The 20,165-nt window shown below is 38.7% G+C and overlaps 1 non-coding gene across 1 annotated transcript; it reads left to right on the top strand.

Annotated features, from left to right (window-relative positions):
• The first annotated feature begins 18,889 nt into the window (after window positions 1-18,889).
• On the top strand, window positions 18,890-18,993 carry LOC136313768 (U6 spliceosomal RNA). Its single transcript, XR_010727210.1, has one exon. It is a non-coding gene; the product is annotated as a U6 spliceosomal RNA (small nuclear RNA).
• Window positions 18,994-20,165: the final 1,172 nt, after the last annotated feature.

Genomic DNA, 20,165 nt, shown 5'->3' on the forward strand with positions numbered 1-20,165 from the left:
AGGGGGCTTCTATCACATAACCCCACGGCAAAAGTTTGAAAGTACTCCTCACATTGGTCTTTTCTACCCAAGTCTCTTCTCAGTCTCATCTGGCCCTGCACAGCCCTGTCTCTACCCCCTCATTCCCCCAGGATCTCGGCCTCCTTCCCCACCCCTCCTTGCAGAAGCAAACACTTTCCTATCTTCTCTGGCAGGGAACTCTTCCCCCTTGTCTCAATTCCAGGCACAATGGACCACAGGTTTCAAGGCATAACTGTCACCTGTTTTGAGCAAGGACGCTATATTGTGCTCATCACATAGGTTGAATTCTTCACAACCTGTGAGCCAGCAAACTTCGGTAGTTAGATTTTAAAAACTGAGTGTTCTACATTTGTTTTTATTTAAGTATAGTCGATATACAATCTTACATCAGTTTTCATAGTTTCAGGTGTACATCATAGCAATTCTACATGTTTACACCTTACCATGCAATTGCTCCACTAATTCTAGTCATCATCTGTCATCATGCAAACTGGTCACAATATTATTGACTATATTTCCCTCTGCTTTTTACCCCCCCAACCCACCACCACCACCTCCCTTCTGGGAGCCATCCATTTGGTCTCTGTTTCTATGAGTCTGTTTTTGATTTTTTTTGTTTCAGAGAGTGAAGCAACTGGCACCCCACCACGAGGCTGGCAGGGGGTAGAGTCAGGACTTAAACCCAGTCTACCTTGGTGATCCAGATTAAGTGAAGAACCAGCGAGGACAAATCCTGTGCTGATGGGTTAGAGTAGTGCAAGTGGCCAAGAACACTCAATTTCACTTTATGAGACGTAGAGAAGGTGTCAGAACATGTTGGGGCATTTGGCAAAAGGGCAGAAATCTGTTATAGAGGTTTTCCTGAGAAGAATGATTGTAACACTGATAGGTTTCAGAAAATTGGCCCGTTTCCTAATTTGCTGTTTAGTTGTTGCCATGGTTGTTACTGTTTTTCAGACAGCTTAACTTGCTTGGAACATGAATTATGTCAGCCCTGGCATGCAGTTGCAGTGTGGACAGAGTCTCTGTTGCTCAAAGCGCACCTTTCAACAGGCTGTACGATTCCAGCAAGCATGCCACCAAGTCCCTGCCTTGAATAAAACAGCACTGGGCATACATAACATTTGAGAAAATGCTTTAAAGATTGTTCAAATAGAAGCACATTTGTCATTTTATGGACAGGGCATAGCAAAAAAAAAAAAAAGATAGAAATTTTCTTTATCAGCAATGCAATATGCACAGTTGAGGGTGGAGATTTGGTGTGGGGGAGTAAATGTTAGCTCCGCCTCCCATACAATCTGTATGGCTAAAAAATTACTCAACTTCCCAATTCTCAGTTTTCTCCTTTATCTAATGAGAATGGTCATAAGACTCTCTTCGTGGCACTATTATAAAGATAAAGATGAAGCGAGGTAATGAGCAGAACCCAGATCCTGGCACCTCAGTAAGCCATCAATAACTGTTGGCAATTATTATGCTTTATTATGGTCCTGAGTGTCATTTCTACTCAAAGGACAACTGTTATGTTTCCCATATGAAAAAAATACAAAGTTTGATTGTTGTTTGTTTGTTTTTTATCCTATGCAGTAAGCAGCAGCATCTGTTTTCTTTGGCCATTTTTGGTCCAGCAGCTCTGAGAAGAAAATAACCACAGGGTGTTTTCATGCTGACAAGAGAGGTAACAGATGGCTGGAAGGCAGGGTGAAAGACAGCTTAGGGAGACATAATTTTTAACACAGTTCAACTCTGGCCTCTAATTGTTAAGAATTCCTCTTATAAAATTTTCCTTGGGTATTCAAAAAAAAAAACAAAAACAGCTCACACTTACCTCCACTCACCCCACATATGGAGAAAGCCCCATGAGCTCTAATCAGATCCATACTGACCAACCTGGTCCGACACAGGATGATCGCCACAGCATGAGCCTTGTGTCAGGGCCTCTCACTGCATTTCCTCACTTAATTCTCAGTCAATCTGAGACAGAAGCACTTGTGTCTAGAGGCAGTGTGGCTCAGTGGCTCAAGATGAGGACCCCGACCAACAGAAGGTAAATCCCACCTGTGTGACCTTATAAAAGTTATTCAACCTTTCTGAGCCTCAGCATCTTAATTAGTAGCATAAAAGTAGTACATGTCTCATGAGATACAGTAAAGATTTAGAGGTAGAAGAGACCAAGAACGGTGACAGACACATAATAAGTACGTAAAGTACTTGATAAATATTGCTATTATTGTTCTCACAACTACCTAGTGACACAGCATGTAGAATGGACACACAGTTTTTCTGCCCAACATACATATTCCCATCTTCTGAAAACATCACCCCAATTTTATTCTTTGGTTTCTCCTCCATTCATTACACACAGTCTTAGATAGACTATTGCCCAAATTATTCCAATAAAAATATGATTGGTCCAAGAAATGTCAATCAGATATTCTTTCCTGGAATTAGACTCTTTAAAAAAAATTTTTTTATTAATTTTAATTTATTGTGTTTACATGGATTCAAGTGTCTCACCAAATATAACTCCTGCACCCCCCCCACCCCTGTATGCCCCCTTATATCCCACTTGCCCCCCTCTCCACAACACCCTCCCGCCTTCCTTCTAGGATTTGCTGTCCTGCTATCTATATCTCTGTGTTATGTATATGTAATTTCACGAAACCCTTCACCTTCTCTGATCCTTTCCCCTCATCCTCCTTCCCTCTGACAACTGTCCCTCTGCTCCCTGTGACCCTGCCTCTGCCTCTGCTCTATTTCATTCCTCAGTTCACTTTGTTCATTAGATTCCACATATAAATGAGGTCATATGATATTTGTCTTTCTTTTCCTGGTTTATTTCACTTAGCATAATTGTTTCCAGGTCTCTCTTTTGATGTCGCAAAAGATAAGATTTCCTTCTTTTTCATGGCTGCATAGTATTGATTGTGTGTATGTACCACAACTTTTTAATTCACTCATCGACTGATGGAAACTTGAGCTGTTTTCATATCTTGGCTATTGTAAACGATGCTGCCATAAACATGGGAGCCCATATCTACTTTTGAATCAGTGATTTGGTATTCTTAGGATATATTTCTAAAAGTGGAATAGCTGGGTCAAAAGGTAGTTTCATTTTTAATTTTTTGAGGAATCTCCATACTGTTTTCCACAGTGGCTGCACCAGTCTGCATTCCCACCAGCAGTGCAGGAGGGTTCCCTTTTCTCCACATCCTCACCAGCACTTGTTCTGTGTTGTTTTGTTAATGAGCGCCATTCTGACAGGTGTGAGGTGGTATCTCATTGTGGTTTTAATTTGCATTTCTCTAACACTTAGTGATATTGAACATTTTTTCTTATGCCTATTGGTCATCTGTATGTCCTCTTTGGAGAAGTGTCTATTCATTTTTTTTCCTATTTTTAATTGGATTGTTTACCTTCCTGGTGTTGAGTTTTAAAAGTTCTTTATAAATTTTGGTTATTAACCCCTGATTTATCAGACGTATTGTTGAATATGTTCTCCCATTGTGTAGTTTGTCTTTTTATTCTGTTCTTATTGTCTTTAACTGTGCAAAAGCTTTTTAGTTTGATATAGTCCCGTTTGTTTATCCTGTCTTTTATTTCACTTGCCCGTGGAGATAAATCAGTAAAGATAATGCTGCGAGAGATGTCAGAGCGCTTACTTTCTACGTGTTCTTCCAAGATGTGTATGGTTTCACGACTTACATTTAAGTCTTTTATCCATTTTTAGTTTATTTTTGTGTATGGTATAAGTTGGTGGTCTAGTCTCATTTTTTTGTATGTACCTGTCCAATTTTCCCAACACCATTTTTTAAAGAGACTGTCTTTACTCCATTGTATGCTCTTACCACCTTTGTCAAATATCAGTTGACCATAAAGGTATGGGATTATTTATGAGTTTTCTGTTCTGTTCCATTGATCTATATGTCTGTTCTTATGCCAGTACCAAGCTGCTTTGATTACTACAGCCTTGTAATATAACTTGATATCAGGAAGTGTGATACCTCCCACTTTATTCTTCTTTTTCAAAATTGCTATGGTTATTCATGTTCTGTTTTGGTTCCATATAAATTTTGGAATATTGGTTCTATATATTTGAAGTATGCCATTGGTATTTTAATAGGAATTGCATTGAATTTGTAGATTGCTTTCAGTAATATAGACATCTTAATGATGTTTATTCTTCCTATTCATGAACACAGTATATGCTTCCACTTGTTTGTATCTCCCTTCATTTCTTTTATCAATGTTTTATAATTCTCCAAGTACAAGTCTTTTACCTCTTTGGTTAAATTATTCCTAGGAACTTTATTTTTTTTGTTGAAATAGTGAAGTGGATTGTTTCCTTAATTTATTTTTCAGACAGTTTATTGTCTGTATATAAAAATGACACTGATTTGTGAATATTAATTTTATATCCTGCTACCTTGCCAAATTTGTTTATTAGGTCTGATAGATTTTTGATTGAGAGTTTTCTATGTACAGTATCATGTCATCAGCAAATAATGATAGTTTTACTTTTTCTTTTCTAATTTAGATGCCTTTAATTTCTTTTTCTTATCTGATTGCTGTAGCTAAGACTTCCAGAACTATGTTGAATAGGAGTGGTAAAAGGAGGTACCTATGCCTTGCTCCTGGTCTTAAGGAAATTGCTTTTAATTTTTTCCCATTGAGTATGATGTTGGCTGTGGGTTTGTCATAGATGGCCTTTATTATATTGAGGTATGTTCCCTGTATTCCCACTTTGCTGATAGTTTTGATCATAAATGGGAGCTTGATTTTATTAAATGCTTTTCCTGCATCTATTGATATTATCATGTGATTTTTATCTTTTCTTTTGTTTATATGATGAATCACATTGATTGATTTGCAAATATTGTACCACCCTTGCCTCCCAGAATAAAACCCACTTGATCGTGATGTATGATTTTTTTCATGTATTGCTGGATTCAGTTTGCTAATATTTTGTTGAGAATTTTAGCATCTAGGTTCATCAGGGATATTGGTCTATAGTTTTCTTTCTTTATAATGCCTTAACTTGGTTTTGGAATGAGGATTATGCTCGCCTCATAAAAGGAGTTTGGAAGTCTTTCTTCCTCTTGAATTTTTTGAAATAGCTTGAGAAGGATAGGTGTTAGTTCTTCTTTGAATATTTGGTAAAAATTCGCCTGTGAAGCCATCTGGTCCAGAACTTATGTTTGTTGGGAGTTTTTTGATAACTGTTTCGATCTCATTTGTTGTTATGGGCCAGTTTAGGTTTTCTGATTCTTCCAAATCGATTTTGGAAGATTATATGTTTCAAGGAATTTATCAATTTTACCTAGGTTGTCCAGTTTTTTGGCATGCAGATCTTCATAGTATTTTCCTAAAATTCTTTATATTTCTGCAGTGTCAGTTGTTACTTCTCCACTTTCATTTTTAATTTTGAGTTCTCTCTTTTTCTTGGTGAGTCTGGTTAAAGGTTCATCCATCTTTTTTACCTTTTCAAAGAACCAGCTCTTGGTTTTATTGATATTCTGTATTGGTTTTTGTTTTGTTTTTTTAGCTTCTATGTTATTTCTGCTCTGATCTTTATTATTTCCTTCCTTCTACTTCCTCTGGGCTTTATTTGTTATTCTTTTTATAGTTCTTTTAAATGCATGTTAAGTTGTTGATTTGAGCTTTTTCTTTAGGTATGCCTGTAGTGCTATGAACTTCCTTCTCAGGACTGCTTTTGCTGTGTTCCATAGATTTTCAGTTATTGTATGTTCATTTTCATTTGTTTCAAGGAAAATGTTGATTTTTCCCTTGATCTCATTGTTAACCCATTCATTATTTAATAACATGCTATTTAACCTCCAAGTGTTCAAATGTTTTTCAGTTTTTCCATTGTAGTTGATTTCTAGTTTCATGCCATTGTGATCAGAGAAGATGCTTGATATGATTTCAAGCTTCTTAAATTTATTGAGACTTGTTTTGTGTCCTAATATGTGGTCTATCCTAGAGAGTGTACCATGAACACTTGAAAAGAATGTAATTCTGTTGTTTTGAGGAGAAAGCTTCTGAAGATATCTATTAAATCTAGTTGATCTAGTGTGTCATTTAAGGTCCCTGTTTTTTGTTAATTTTATGTCTGGAGGATCTATCCCTTGATGGTAGTGAGGTATTAAAGTACCCTACTATTATACTATTGCTGTTGATCTCACCCTTTATGTCCATCAAAATCAGCTTTATATATTTAGGTGCTCCTATATTAGGTGCATAGATATTTACAATGGTTATATTATCCTGTTAGATTGCTCCCTTTATCATTATGTAGTGACCTTCTTTATCTCTTACTACAGCCTTTGTTTTAAAGTCTATTTTTTTCTGATATAAGTATTGCTACCTCAGCTTTTTTTTTCATTTCCATTTGCGTGCAAAATTTGTTTTCATCCCTTCACTTTCAGTCTATGTGTATCTTTTGTTTTGAGGTGGGTCTCTTGTGGATAGCACATATATGAGTCTTGTTTTCTTATCCATGCAGACACCCTATGTTTTTGTTGTTGTTGTTTTTTTTTTTCATTTTTCTGAAGCTGGAAACAGGGAGAGACAGTCAGACAGACTCCTGCATGCGCCCGACCGGGATCCACCCGGCACGCCCACCAGGGGCGACGCTCTGCCCACCAGGGGGCAATGCTCTGCCCATCCTGGGCATCGCCATATTGCGACCAGAGCCACTCTAGCGCCTGGGGCAGAGGCCAAGGAGCCATCCCCAGTGCCCGGGCCATCCCTGCTCCTATGGAGCCTCGGCTGCGGGAGGGGAAGAGAGAGACAGAGAGGAAAGTGCGGCGGAGGGGTGGAGAAGCAAATGGGTGCCTCTCCTGTGTGCCCTGGCCGGGAATCGAACCCAGGTCCTCCGCATGCTAGGCCGACGCTCTACCGCTGAGCCAACCAGCCAGGGTCACCCTATGTTTTTTGATTGGACCATTAATACATTTACATTTAAGGTTATTATTGATATGTAGTTGTTTATTACCATTTTATTCTTTAAATCTACATTTATCTTTTTCAAGATTTTTTTTCCTTTGCTCTGTCTACAACATACCCCTTGACATTTCTTGCAGCATTGGTTTGGTTGTAATGAATTCGTTGACAGTTTTTATTGCCTGAAAAGCTTTTTATTTCTTCTTCAATTTTATTTTATTTATTTATTTTTTATAAATTTTTATTAATGATAATGGGATGACATTAATAAATCAGGGTACATATATTCAAAGAAAACATGTCTAGGTTATTTTGTCATCAAATTATGTTGCAAACCCCTCGCCCAAAGTCAGATTGTCCTCCGTCACCCTCTATCTAGTTCTCTGTGCCCCTCCCCCTCCCCCTAACTCTCTCCCTCCCTCCCTCCCATGTCCTCCCTCCCCCCCCACCCTTGGTAACCACCACATTCTTGTCCATGTCTCTTAGTCTCATTTTTATGTTCCACCAATGTATGGAATCATGTAGTTCTTGTTTTTTTCTGATTTACTTATTTCACTCCTTATAATGTTATCAAGATCCCACCATTTTGCTGTAAATGATCTGATGTCATCATTTCTTATGGCTGAGTAGTATTCCATAGTGTATATGTGCCACATCTTCTTTATCCAGTCTTCTATTGAAGGGCTTTTTGGTTGTTTCCATGTCTTGGCCACTGTGAACAGTGCTGCAATGAACATGGGGCTACATGTGTCTTCACGTATCAATGTTTCTGAGGTTTTGGGGTATATACCCAGTAGAGGGATTGCTGGGTCATAAGGTAGTTCTATTTGCAGTTTTTTGAGGAACCACCATACTTTCCTCCATAATGGTTGTACTACTTTACAGTCCCACCAACAGTGAATGAGGGTTCCTTTTTCTCCACAGCCTCTCCAACATTTGCTATTACCCGTCTTGTTGATAATAGCTAATCTAACAGGAGTGAGGTGGTATCTCATTGTAGTTTTGATTTGCATTTCTCTAATAACTAATGAAGCTGAGCATCTTTTCATATATCTGTTGGCCATTTGTATCTCTTCCTGGGAGAAGTGTCTGTTCATGTCCTCTTCCCATTTTTTTATTGGATTGTTTGTTTGTTTGTTGTTGAGTTTTATGAGTTCTTTGTAAATTTTGGATATTAGGCCCTTATCTGAGCTGTCGTTTGAAAATATCAGTTCCCATATAGTTGGCTGTCTGTTTATTTTGATATCAGTTTCTCTTGCTGAGCAAAAACTTTTAATTCTGATGTAGTCCCATTCATTTATCTTTGCCTTCACTTCTCTTGCCATTGGAGTCAAGTTCATAAAATGTTCTTTAAAACCCAGGTCCATGATTTTAGTACCTATGTCTTCTTCTATGTACTTAATTGTTTCAGGTCTTATATTTAGGTCTTTGATCCATTTTGAATTAATTTTAGTACACGGGGACAGGCTGTAGTCGAGTTTCATTCTTTTGCATGTGGCTTTCCAGTTTTCCCAACACCATTTGTTGAAGAGGCTTTCTTTTCTCCATTGTGTGTTGTTGGCCCCTTTATCAAAGATTATTTGACCATATATATGTGGTTTTATTTCTGGGCTTTCTATTCTGTTCCATTGGTCTGAGTGTCTATTTTTCTGCCAATACCATGCTGTTTTGATTATCGTGGCCCTATAATATAGTTTAAAGTCAGGTATTGTAATGCCCCCAGCTTCATTCTTTTTCCTTAGGATTGTTTTGGCTATTCGGGGTTTTTTATAGTTCCATATAAATCTGATGATTTTTTTTTCCATTTCTTTAAAAAATCTCATAGGGATTTTGATGGGAATTGCATTAAATTTGTATATTGCTTTGGGTAATATGGCCATTTTGATTATATTTATTCTTCCTATCCAAGAACAAGGAATATTTTTCCATCTCATTGTATCTTTTTCGATTTCCCTTAACAATGCTTTGTAATTTTCATTATATAGGTCCTTTACGTTCTTTGTTATGTTTATTCCTAGGTATTTTATTTTTTTTGTTGCAATCGTGAAGGGGATTATTTTTTTGAGTTCGTTTTCTAATATTTCATTGTTGGCATATAGAAAGGCTATGGACTTTTGTATGTTAATTTTGTATCCTGCGACCTTACTGTATTGGTTTATTGTTTCTAATAATCTTTTTGTGGAGTCCTTCGGGTTTTCGATGTATAGGATCATATCATCAGCAAAAAGTGATAGCTTTACTTCTTCTTTTCCGATATGGATGCCTTTTATTTCTTTGTCTTGTCTGATTGCTCTGGCCAGAACTTCTAGCACCACATTGAATAAGAGTGGAGAGAGTGGACAACCCTGTCTTGTTCCTGATTTAAGGTAGAAAGTCCTCAGTTTTATGCCGTTTAATAGGATGTTGGCTGATGGTTTATCATATATGGCCTTTATCATGTTGAGATATTTTCCTTCTATACCCATTTTGTTGAGAGTCTTAAACATAAAATTGTGTTGTATTTTATCAAAAGCCTTTTCTGCATCTATAGATAAGATCATGTGGTTTTTGTTCTTTGTTTTGTTGATATGGTGTATTACGTTAACCGTTTTGCGTATGTTGAACCATCCTTGAGATTCTGGGATGAATCCCACTTGATCATGATGTATTATTTTTTTAATATGTTGTTGTATTCGGTTTGCCAGTATTTTTTTTAGTATTTTAGCATCTGTATTCATTAGAGATATTGGTCTGTAGTTTTCTTTCTTTGTGCCATCCTTGCCAGGTTTTGGTATGAGGGTTATGGTGGCCTCATAAAATGTGTTTGGAAGTATTGCTTCTTCTTCAATTTTTTGGAAGACTTTGAGTAGAATAGGAACCAAGTCTTCTTTGAATGTTTGATAGAATTCACTAGTATAAAAGTCTGGGCCTGGACTTTTATTTTTGGGGAGATTTTTAATAGTTTTTTCTATTTCCTCCCTGCTGATTGGTCTGTTTAGGCTTTCTGCTTCTTCATGACTCAGTCTAGGAAGGTTGTATTGCTCTAGGAATTTATCCATTTCTTCTAGATTGTTGTATTTGGTGGCATATAATTTTTCATAGTATTCTACAATAATTCTTTGTATTTCTATGATGTCTGTGGTGATCTCTCCTCTTTCATTTTGGATTTTATTTATTTGAGTCCTGTGTCTTTTTTCCTTGGTGAGTCTTGCCAAGGGTTTGTCAATTTTGTTGATCTTTTCAAAGAACCAGCTCCTTGTTTTATTGATTTTTTCTATAGTTTTTCTGTTCTCTATTTCATTTATTTCTGCTCTGATTTTTATTATCTCCTTTCTTCGGCTGGTTTTGGGTTGTCTTTGTTCTTCTTTTTCTAGTTCCTTAAGGTGTGAAGTTAAGTGGTTTACTTCGGCTCTCTCTTGTTTGTTCATATAGGCCTGAAGTGATATGAACTTTCCTCTTATTACTGCTTTTGCTGCATCCCAGAGATTCTGATATGTCGTATTTTCATTTTCATTTGTCTGTATATATCTTTTGATCTCTGCGCTTATTTCTTCTTTGACCCATTCATTTTTTAGAAGTATGTTGTTTAGTTTCCACATTTTTGTGGGTTTTTCCCCCTCTTTTTTGCAGTTGAATTCTAGTTTCAAGGCTTTATGATCAGAAAATATGCTTGGTACAATTTCAATTTTTCTAAATTTGCTGATATTGTCTTTGTGGCCCAACATATGGTCAATTCTTGAGAATGTTCCATGTACACTAGAGAAAAATGTATACTCTGTCGCTTTGGGATGAAGTGTCCTGTAGATGTCTATCATATCCAGGTGTTCTAGTATTTCGTTTAAGGCCACTATATCTTTATTGATTCTCTGTTTGGATGACCGATCTAGAGCCGTCAGCGGTGTATTGAGGTCTCCAAGTATGATTGTATTTTTGTTAGTTTTTGTTTTAAGGTCAATAAGTAGCTGTCTTATATATTTTGGTGCTCCTTGGTTTGGTGCATATATATTAAGGATTGTTATGTCTTCTTGATTCAACTTCCCCTTAATCATTATGAAATGACCATTTTTGTCTCTGAGTACTTTTTCTGTCTTGTAGTCAGCATTATTAGATATGAGTATTGCTACACCTGCTTTTTTTTGGGTGTTGTTTGCTTGGAGTATTGTTTTCCAGCCTTTCACTTTGAATTTGTTTTTATCCTTGTTGCTTAGATGTGTTTCTTGTAGGCAGCATATAGTTGGATTTTCTTTTTTAATCCATTCTGCTACTCTGTGTCTTTTTATTGGTAAGTTTAATCCATTTACATTTAGTGTAATTATTGACACTTGTGGGTTCCCTACTGCCATTTTATAAATTGCTTTCTATTAGTTTTGTATCTAGTTTGATTCTTCTCTTTTGTTTTTCTATCATTTGTTTTTGTTTGTTTGTGTTCCATACTTCTTTCCTCTGTTGCTACCTTTTTTAAGTCAAGTGTTTTTGTGGTGGTTTTTTTAAGGGTGGTTACCATTAAGTAATGAAAAGGGTACCTACCATATTCATTGTAGTACCCTATCTTATAAGTATTTCTGCACTTCATCATCCTTTGCTACTGTTAATCTCCATCCTCTCCCCCCTTTTTTTCCTTTGTTGTCACAGTTTAAGTTTGGTTTTATTGTGTTCTTGGTGGAGCTGTTACTTGTGGTGTTGTTTTCTTTTGTTCTTTGAATCTGGTTGGAAAACCCCCCTTAGTATTTCCTGGAGTGGGGGCTTTCTGTTGATAAATTCTCTCATCTTTTCTGTATTTGTGAATGTTTTTATATCTCCTTCATACTTGAAGGATAGCTTTGATGGGTATAGTATTCTTGGCTGAAAGTTCCTCTCTTTCAGGGCTTTAAATATTGGGGTCCACTCTCTTCTAGCTTGTAGAGTTTCCGCTGAGAAATCTGATGATAATCTAATGGGCCTTCCTTTATATGTTGTACTCTTCTTTTCCCTGGCTGCCTTGAGAATTTTTTCTTTGTCATTGGTTTGTGTCATCTTTATTATGATGTGCCTTGGAGTGGGTTTGTTGGGGTTAAGAAAACTTGGTGTTCTGTTTGCTTCTTGAATTTGAGGCTTTAGTTCCTTCCACAGGCTTGGGAAGTTCTCGTCTATTATTTGTTTGAGTATATTCTCCATTCCATTTTCTTTCTCTTCTCCCTCTGATATACCTATTATTCTTATGTTATTCTTTCTGATGGAGTCAGACAATTCCTGTAGGGCTTTCTCATTTTTTATTATTCTTGAGTCTCTTTCTTCTTCTCTCTGTTGTGCCTCAAGTTGTTTGTCTTCTATTTCACTAATCCTATCTTCAATCTGGGCTGTTCTGTTAGCTAAGCTTGTTACCTCGTTTTTCAGCTCGTGAATTGAGTTTTTCATTTCTGTTTGATTTGTTTTTATAGTTTCAATTTCCTTGGTAATATATTCTTTGTGTTCATTGAGTTGTTTTCTGATCTCCCTATATTGCCTTTCTGTGTTTTCTTGTATATCTCTGAGTATTTTTAAGATTTCTAGTTTAAATTCTCTGTCATTTAGCTCCAAGGCTTCCAATATGTTAAGTCTTTTCTCCATAGATTTTTCCACATCTATTTGTGTTACCTCTCTTTCTTTTGTATCCATAATATTTGATTTCCTCTTTCTTATTGGCATCTGAGGGTGTCTTATTGATAGCACTAATTAGAATTAATAAAGAGTAAAAAGAAAAAAAAAAAGGGTAAAACACCCCACAAAAAAAAAACAGTAATAATTTATTATTTCCCCCTTTTTTCTCTCTTCTCTTTCCCTCCTCTCCCCTCCTCAGGGAAATATCGTGCCTATAATGGAGGGCCTGATTTGGGGTGAAGAGTTCAAGGGGCAAAAAAAAGGGAGTAGGGACCTATTAAATGCAAAAAAAAAAAAAAAAAAAGGAAGAAAATCTTAGACAAGCATAAGATGATTTGCTTGTAAGTGATGGTCAACTAAGAGATATAATGAGAGGGATAAGAGGGAATCAGAAAAAAGGACCAAAAAAGAATAATAAAGAAGAAAAAATAAAAATAATAAGTAAAAATCTGTTGTATTAAGTGGAGCGAAGACTAAATACAATGGAGACCTTAGGTTGGGAGGACCCAAAATGCCACAAAAATAAACAAACAAGAGAAAAAAAATAAAAACAAAAGCAAAAAAGAGAAATAAAGCCAAAAAAAAGCCTTGAGTCCCAAATTAACTAATTTGTTCGTGATTGAGGATTATATGGGAGGAAAGTAAAATGAGCAAAGAAAAAACGAATAGAAAGGAAAAAATAAGAAAAAGAGAAAAACGAAGGAAGAAATAAAATAGGAAGAGAAAAAAACAAAATAAAGCAAGACAAAAAAAAACAAAAAAACAAACAAAAGAGGAGAGAGTGAGAGTTAAGTGTTTTGGAGTATAACCTTAAAGGAGGGTGAGGATGAAGAAGAAAAATAAAATGCAACACTCATGGGTAGTGTAGTTCAAGAAAGGGGAAGCATAAGATGGGCAGAGAATAGAAGGACCGAGGTGGAGGAAATAAAGGCAAAAAGATAGAAGAAACAAACAACAACAACAACAAAAAAAAATTAGTGGATCAAGTTGTAAAGTCTGTGGGTTTTTCTTGATTTTGAGAGGTTAACTTCTTCCTTTTTCTTTTCTCTCCCTCTTCCTAGTCGGTGACTCAGTACCCCAGGTTCTGCCCCTGTGTCACTCTTAGGTAGGGATTTGCAGTTGATGGGATTCTATGGCAATGTCATATAATTGGCTTTAGTCTTGCTGGAAGTAAAGGCTTGTTGGCGTTTGCAGGGTCCAACAATGAGAGAGTTTGCTTTCCTGGATTCTCTCTCCTAGTCCCCCCTTTCTGAATTAGCAGCCTGGTGATCCAGCTATAAGGCTGCAACTGCTTCTGCCTGGGGAGTAAGAGGCTCAAAGAGCTGGGAAATCCCCACTCTATCCCCACTCAGTGCAAGGCTTTGGGAAAGGCTCTGACAGTCAGGGCCTCCAGTGTAATCAGGCGGGGGTGGGAGTCAATTGTTGTCAAGGTGACTGTTCAGCGCCTATCATTTAGTTGGACCTCTCAACCCAGGCTTTCCACACTTTGTAGCCTGTTTTTGCAGGGAAGAAGAGGCACTAGTCTCTGCTTACGACTAGTGTAGTATAGACCTTATTATCTGCCAAGTCCTTCTTGTTAGCGTTTATCCCTGAATATGGAGGCTCTATCAATCAGAAGTTGCCCCCGCCCCTTTAGTGAGAGGCACTAAAAAATATCACGCCTCTTGTCTTGGATCGCTGAACTGAGAGAGATCTTATCAATTAGAACCGAGGGTGCGCAGATTTTATGGGTTAAGCTAATTTCAGTGATTGGGTCGCAGCTGTGCTTCCGAAGGTATTTTAGGCTGCCTGCGCGCGCCCCTCCCCCAACGCTTGATTGTTAGCTTGAATGGCTGGGTGAGGTGCCCCGCCCACAGAGAGAATCTCCCAAGCCTCTCCCGCTCGCCCCGCCCCTGGCGGCTGGACCGCACCAGGCGCAGGATAATGGAGCCCCCTGGGTGTGCAGGCCAGCAGGGCGCCCTGGGCGCGTGGAATGCCCAAGGCACGCGCGCGAATGGGGCGCTCCGGGCACCGGTGGCCAGCGACCCCCACTCGCAGTGTGCGGGCCGCTGGGATCGTCAGCGGTGCTCAACCGGTTCGGGCGTGCGCGCGGCCGCTCACGGTGGCTCGCGGCGGCGGCTCGTGGCGGCCGCTCGCGGTGGCGGTTCGCGGTGGCCGCTCGCTGCGGCCGCTCGCGGCGGCGGCTCGCGGGGGCTCACGGGGGCTCGCGGCGGCTCGCGGTGGCGGCTCGCGGTTCCCAAGTATATGGGCTGACTCACCGCAGGCGCACTCCCTCGCGGCTTGAATGAGCGTCGCTGCGGTAGCTTCCTCCACACCCTTGTCTCTCAGATTCAAGTGATAACAGTCCTTTTGCTTTCAGTTTGTGTGGAACTCCGGAATGCTCCGAGGATAAATTTTTCTGTTTCTAGTTGATAAATTTGTTGTGATTTAGGGGAGAGCTGTCGGACGCGCTTCTCACGGCGCCATTTCCGTGACGTCACTCTCTTCTTCAATTTTAGATGATAGCCTTGCTGGATAGAGAAGTCTTGGTTGTAGGCTCTTGTTCTGCATTACTTTGAATATTTCTTGCCAATCCCTTCTGGCCTCAAGTGTTTCTGTTGAGAAGTTGGATGTCATGCTTATGGAGGCTCCTTTGTAGGTAATTAACTGCTTTTCTCTTGCAGCTTTTAGTATTCTTTCTTTGTCTCTTAACTTTGGTATTTTACTTATGATGTGTCTTGGTGTAGGCCTCCTTGGGTTCCTCTTTAATGGGACTCTGTGTTTCTTGAACTTGTGTGAATTTTTCCTTCATCAATTTAGGAAAATTTTCAGCTATGATTTTTTCAAACAGATTCTCTATTCTTTGTTCCTTTTCTTCTCCTTCAGGAACCCCTATCATGCAGATGTTGTTTCTCTTTATGTTGTCACAGAGCTCTCTTAGAGTTTTCTCTGACTTTTTGAGCCTCTTTTCTTTTTGCTCCTCTGCTTCTTTCTGTGCTTTCATTTATCTTGTCCTCTAAATTGCTGATTCAATCCTCTGCTTCATCCAGCCTGTTGTTTATTCCTTCTAGTGCCATCTTTATTTCTGATATTGTATTTGTCATTTCTGTCTGATTCTTTTTTATGATCTCAGTGTCCTTTTAGATGCTTGCTGTTTTTATTTAGTTGCTCATTATGTCTATCCATTGTTGCTCTAAGATCCTTGAGCATCCTGAATATTATTTGTTTTAAACTCTGTTTCTGGTATTTTGACTAATTCAGTTTTCTTTCTGGGAATTTCTCTTGTTGATTCGTTTGGATTACATTTCTCTGTCTTCTCATTTTGTCTGTGTATAGACTGTTTCTTTGGGTGTGCTGTTTGTGTAACTAGCTGAGTCTAGGGTTGGTGTTGTCTGCCTCCAGCTTTCAATTGTGTTGTTTCTAGACCTTCTTGAGTTGACATCAGCTGTTGTTTGTAATCTGCTCTGGGCTACTTGTCTGAAGCTATCCTTTTTGTTGTTTGTGTTAGTGTTTTCTGTGCCTTAGCTGGGTCAGGTGTGAGGAGGCCTTCCTTAAGATACCACTTTAACAAGGGTTGTTAGGTCCTGAACTGATGCTGTCTGCATCTGGCCACAGGATGTGCCAACCATGGTCCTCCCTGGCCAGAACCTGGTGCATACCAGAGGGAATCATTGCCTGTGACTGGCCCTTAACAACCTTCTTGGATCCACAAACAATCCAGCGATTGTGGCTGCCTTTACTGGGCCCAGGTGCTATTGTAAATATCAGTTGGACTCCTAGGCTGGTTTTTATCTACTCTTGGCCTGGGGAAAGTCCACTTAAAAGTTCAAGTTCCCCTGAGTACCACATTCTGCCACCTCTTACTGCTGGCTGCTTGTTGGGTTCAGCAAGGTAATTCAGGAATTAAGAAGGGTAGTGGGTGTGGCTTGCCCCTTGGCCTCAATTGTCATTCTATCCAGACTTTTTTTCAGTAGGGTGTGGCTACAGGAGTCCAGTGGGTGTGGCCTCTGAGATCCAGAGGTGTGGTCTGCCTACTGGACCACTGCCAGGCCCACCAGTTGTGCTGCTGCCACTGGCCCACCCACTCTCTAGCGAGCACTCAGCAGTGGGAGGGGATGGTATAGCTCAGCCCTCAGCACCCAAAACCTGTGTCCTTGACACAGCTTCCACTTCTGAGCGACTCTTTTACCTGACTGGAGCAGGAGAAAATCCAGTGTGTGGGGTAATTGTTTCACTTTGCTGGTGCCGCCACAAGGTGTTGCTTCTCCCAGGAAAAATGGCCATTCTAGTTTTGCCAAATGACTCAGCACAAGGGTGGCCTTTCCCCTTCCCTGGTCCTTTCCCCTTCCCTGGTCCCCTTTCACTCTCCTCTCGTAACTCCAGTCCTCTCAGCTCTCCCTGCCACCAGAGCCCTGGGTAAGTGTCTGTGAAGGAGGTTTTCTGCGCAGTCCTTTTAAGACAGAGTCTGGGTCTGAGAGTTCTGCCTCCCTCTCACAAACAGTAACCCAGCTCTTTTCTCAGCTAAATACTGTCTGGGTGCCTCTTCTAGGCTCTGAGGCTCTATACTGTGTTTTCTGGTCCTGGGGATGAGCACCCACACCTCTCAGGGCAACTCACCCTACTGTGAGAGTCTCTCTGGACCACCGCTCACTCTTAGGAGTGGGGCAACTCATTCTGCATCACCGCTCTTTCTACCAGTCTCGGTGTGGCTTCTTCAGTGATCCTTGGTTATAGATTCCTCTTAGTTTAGGCCAAAGTTGTTTTTTTAAAATGATTGTTCTTAAATTGTAAACCAATTTGGTCCTGGGAGGTAGCAGTTGGAACGTTTGCCTACTCCATTGCCATCTTCTGGATCCAAGACAAGTCAATCTTGAGATGTGTCAGAAGTCATCATCGATTGCTTCCTGAGTTGTGTAGAAGTGTCCTATTCTTGCTGGACTTTTGTTTTCTTCTCCTGGAATTAGACTCTTAAAGATAGCAACAAAGTGTCTGAACATGATTAGAAATCTATAAATTATATCCTGGAACAGCATGAACCAGGCTTTCCATTAGTTCCTACTGCCCAGGTCCCTAGATCTATTCCAGCCACATCCCTCCCTGCTACAAGCCACCTCCCAGCCACGTATGTGCACATTCTAGAGGTCATTTCTGTGACTTGCAAGGAAAGAACGCTAGGACATCCTTCAAGAAAACTTCCTATTTCAGCTCAGCCTCTGCTCCAAATGCATAACAATGACAGAAATATTTTAAAAGGGAAGCATTCTAGATATAGTCATCTCAAAAAACAAAAAGATGAATAATTTTGGAGCAGTAACACAACATTGTGGTTGGCACAGAAGCTGCAAACCTGCTGAGCACTGTAACCAAAACAGGCGAGCTTCCTGGGAAGTTGGCTTATTTTATAGGTAAGAGGACAAAATTTTCCATGTAAGGTGGAGGACCAGCTCCAGTTTCTTTGCTTAAAGTCAGGTGTTGGGATTTGGATTCCCTGTTAGGGAAATAAGGCTGAATTAAACTCTGACTTACTGCCTAAAATATCAGTTCAACTGAGGTTCTGGAGCTCAAGAGAAGGCATGACAAAGAACCTAAAATTTTCAAGGCTGCCTAGCAGCTTCTTGTCTGAGCCTAGCATTTCTCTAGCACTACCATTTATACACTTCATTAGTGTGCCTAGTCCTAGATGGCAGTAGATGTGGCTTAGTAAAGACAACTGTAAAAATGAAACACTAATGGATGGATAAGGCAGAAAATAGAGGAGAAGGGTAAAAGCAGAACAAAACAACAATAAAAAAGCCCTAAAACATCCTACCAAAAATAAGACAGCAAATTAATATTGCAAAAAATTAAGAGGGATCCCATGTAAAACAAAAAACCCTGAAGGAATTCATCACCACCAAACAATATTACAAGAAATGTTAAAAGAAAAAATCAAAAATATAAATAATAACATGGCAATAATTACACACCCATCAATAATCATGTTAACTGTAAATGGATTAAGTGCTCTAATCAAAAGACAAAGGATGACTGAATGAAGAAGCAAGACCTATGCATATGCTCTCTACAAGAGACTCACTTTTGATTGAGACACACACACACACACACACACACACACACACACACACACTGAAAGAAAAGGGATGGAAAAAGATTTTATGCAAATAAAAGTAAAAAAAAAAAGTTGGGTAGCAATACTTACATACCACAAAAGAGACTTTAAAACAAAGACATTTCATCTACAATGGCAAAGATATAAAAGGAACCTAAGTGTTCATTGACAGACAATTAGTTAAAAAGCTGTGGCACATATACACAATGGAATATTACTTGTCCATAAAAAGAATAAAATTTGTTCTTACTTTGGCAACACATATACTAAAATTGGAATGGTCCAGAGAAATTACCATGGCCCCTGCTTAAGGATGACAAATTTGTGAAGTATTCCATGTTTCTGAGCATTATGCTATGTGAAATAAGCCAGACAGAGAAAGAAAAATACCATACTATTTTACTCATATGGAATCTAATGAAAAAAATGAACTAAAAATAAACATTGAGACAGACTCATCCATAGAGAACAGGATGAGAGATATCAAGAGGACAGAGGCTGAATGAGGGGGTGGAAGGATAAATCAAAAAAGCACAAAAAAGAAAAAAAATATGGACACAGACAACAGTGTGCTGATTGTAGAGGTTGAGGGGAGAGTAGGTAGGGAGAAAGAGTAAAGTAGATGGGGAAGAGTTTGGTGGGAGGTAGGATAAATGGTGAAATAAATAAATAAATGAAATCTTTCATCTGAACAACATGTATGAACCTAGAGGCTATTATATTAACTGAAATAAGTCAAACAGAGAAATACAAATACCATACAATTTCGCTTATATATGGAATCTAAATAATAATAATAATAAATAAATAAACAGACAAACTTAGAGAACAAATTGATGTTTGCCAGATTGGATGGGGGTTGGTGGGATGAGTGAAAAGGTGAAAGGATTAAAAAGTACAAGTTGGTAGCTATAAAATAGTCACTGGGATAAAGTACAGCATAGGGAATAGAGTTAGTATTGTATTAATTACGTATGGTGCTAGATGGATTCTAAGCTTATCTGGGGAGATCATTTCATATGTCATACAAATTTCTAACCATTATTTTGAATACCTAAAACTAATATAATATTAAATGCCAACTGTAACTTAAAATTTTTATTAATTTTTTAAAGATGCTAAGGTTATTTTTTTAATTTATTAGTAATTTTAATGGGGTGATATAGATAAATCAGGGTACATATGTTCAGAGAAAACATCTCCAGGTTATTTTGACATTTGATTATGTTGCATACCCATCACCCAAAGTTGAATTGTATTCCATCACCTTCTATCTGGTTTTCTTTGTGCCCCTCCCCTCTCCACCCCTCAAATCCCCTGCCTGGTAACCATGACCCTCTTGTCCATGTCTCTGAGTCTCATTTTTATGTCCCACCTATGTATGGAATCATATAGTACTTAGTTTTCTCTGATTTGCTTATTTCACTCAGTATGATGTTATCAAGGTCTATCCATGTTGTTATAAATAATCCAATGTCATCATTTCCTATGGCTGAGTGGTATTTCATAGTATATA

Source organism: Saccopteryx bilineata, chromosome 9, assembly GCF_036850765.1.
Source record: "Saccopteryx bilineata isolate mSacBil1 chromosome 9, mSacBil1_pri_phased_curated, whole genome shotgun sequence".
Taxonomy (NCBI): Eukaryota; Metazoa; Chordata; class Mammalia; order Chiroptera; family Emballonuridae; genus Saccopteryx; species Saccopteryx bilineata.